Here is a 2,493-nt window from a genome sequence, read left to right as displayed (position 1 = left end):
TTTCTTGTGCAGAGTACTTCCCTGGCTACTCTATTGCCGCCAACCAGGTCATCGAGGCCCACCGCGAGGCGCAAAGGCAGGTTGCCACTGAGATCGCGCCGAACGCTCGCCGGTCGCTTGAGGAACAGCTCCTGGCGATTCAAGCCCGCCTCCAGCCGGCTCACCGCATGCTCCGCCGGCTTCAACGTGTTGGGGCGCAGGTGCTGGCCGCTCTCTGGCCCGGCGAGGTGATTCCCCGCACCCCCAGTCGGACTGCCGACTGGCTGGAGGTAGCGGTCGGCCACTTCAAGGCCTGGAAGGCTTCTGCAGCTCGGTCAGGCGCCAGGCAGGCGCTGGAGTTCGTCAAAGCCTGTTATCCTGAGCTGAGCTTGGACCAGGTGGCCACCTGGCGGCAGGAGGCAGACACGGAGCTGGAGCTGGCGCGGCCGGCTATCATGCAGCGTGCCTCGGCGATCGCCGACTACACCGACACCAGCTCCTTTGCTCCTGAGGTGGATGATAACGGCGTTGCCCAGCCGGAGGAGTGGTTCGGGCTGAACCCAGCAGATGGCAAGGACTCGGCGGAGGAGATCGACTCCAGCGACGAGGGCGAGGAGGAGGAGGAGGGTGAAGACGCCGTGCCAGATGCTGGAGCAGCCGGCCAGCCTCAGCTTGACCGTGCCTCCAGCAACAAGGCGCGTGCGAGTGCACCGCCTGCAGCCGGCGATGATCAAGCCGAGACTCGCCAGCCGGCCACTCCTCCAGCCGGCGCTGCCATCTCCACCGACCAGCCCGGCTCCCCTGTTGCGCCCTTAGCCTAATCTGCCGCCTTTACTTTCCTGTTTTATTACTCTTTGAACAATATTTTGTTAAGTTTGCGCAGTTCCACCCACTGGGGGTGTATTCAAACTATATTGACTACCGGCCTGTTGAAGGCATTATGTGTAAATATAATCATGCATGTGTTTGGCTTTCCATTGTTCTTGCTTTTCATCCTTTGGTTGTTTCCTTTGCCGCCCTCCCTTGGTTGCCGCCTTCCCAGCCGGACAACTGCTCTGCAGTCTGTGGCTGGAGAAGTGCTTGGCCAGTTGGGAGGGCAAGTACTCTAGCTTTCTTGGATTGTAGCGAAGTGACCGGGAAGCCGGCCAGTCGGCTGCTCTGACAGCCGGTAGGCGTGGTGGGAGGCCGGCTTGTGTTATATAAGTTCGTTAGTCCTTAGCCGTTTTTCGTGTGGGCATCCTTTCCTGCCTTTGGCTCTTGCCAGTCGGACAGTCGGTTCTTTGAGCTGCGACTTACAACAAGAGGGGGCTCGGGTGCTGGCACACTACTTGTCTGACTTCAGGTAGAACTTTTAATATAACTCAAGGCGGCCAGTCCCCGGGCCGACTTAGTCGAACCCGGTGCCAGATAGAGAATCGAATGTAATAGTACATTCATGGGTATGACACTCGTCATTCATAGATAAAGGAGGGTAGTCCCCGAGTGCGCCTCGGGGGAGCCCGTTGTCTTGTACTTAATACAAAAAGGTAGCGTGATACATACTGCTTTTAACTGTAAAATCTTCTCAGGAGATTGGCGTTCCATGGTCGTTCCGACTCCTTGCCGGAATCATCCCTCTTGCGTGCCCTCGGCTTCTGTGCGTCGATCAGGTAGTAGGAGTCGTTGCCTAGGGCCTTACTAATGACGAAAGGGCCTTCCCAAGAGGCCGAGAGCTTGTGCTGGCCGGCTGTTCGCTGGATCAGCCAGAGCACAAGATCGCCTTCTTGGAAGGATCTTGGCTTGACCTTCCGGTTGTGGTAACGGCGCAAACCCTGCTGGTAGATGGCGGACCGGCTAAATGCTAACAGCCGGCCTTCTTCCAGCAGGTCGACACCGTCTTCTCATGCTTCCTTGGCCTCTGCCTCCATGTACATGGTGACCCGAGGCGAGTCGAACTCGATGTCAGTTGGGATGATGGCCTCGGCACCATATACAAGGAAGAAAGGAGTGAAGCCGGTTGACTTGTTCGGGGTAGTACGCAGACTCCAGAGGACAACCGACAGCTCATCGAGCCAGCAGCCGGCCGAACGCTCCAGTGGTACGACCAGTTGGGGCTTGATGCCGGAGAGGATGAGGCCGTTTGCTCGCTCGACCTGGCCGTTTGACTGTGGGTGGGCAACGGACGCTAAGTCCAGTCGGATGCCCTGTGTCGCGCAGAAACGTGCCAGTGCTCCGTTGGCAAAATTTGTGCCATTGTCGGTGATGATGCTGTGTGGTATACCATACCGAGTGGTGATGTCTGCGATGAATGTCACGGCAGTCGGCCCGTTCAGCTTCTTGATTGGCTTCGCTTCAATCCACTTGGTGAATTTGTCCACGGCGACAAGCAGATGTGTCATGCCGCCGCGGGCTGTCTTGAATGGGCCCACCATGTCCAGCCCCCAAACGGCAAAGGGCCAGGTGAGGGGGATGGTCTTGAGTGCAGAAGCCGGCAGGTGTTGCTTGGAGCTGAAGACTTGGCATCCTTTGCAGCAT

Source organism: Aegilops tauschii, chromosome 4 (genome assembly GCF_002575655.3).
Source record: "Aegilops tauschii subsp. strangulata cultivar AL8/78 chromosome 4, Aet v6.0, whole genome shotgun sequence".
In the NCBI taxonomy this organism is placed as follows: Eukaryota; Viridiplantae; Streptophyta; class Magnoliopsida; order Poales; family Poaceae; genus Aegilops; species Aegilops tauschii.
This window is presented reverse-complemented; position numbering follows the sequence as displayed.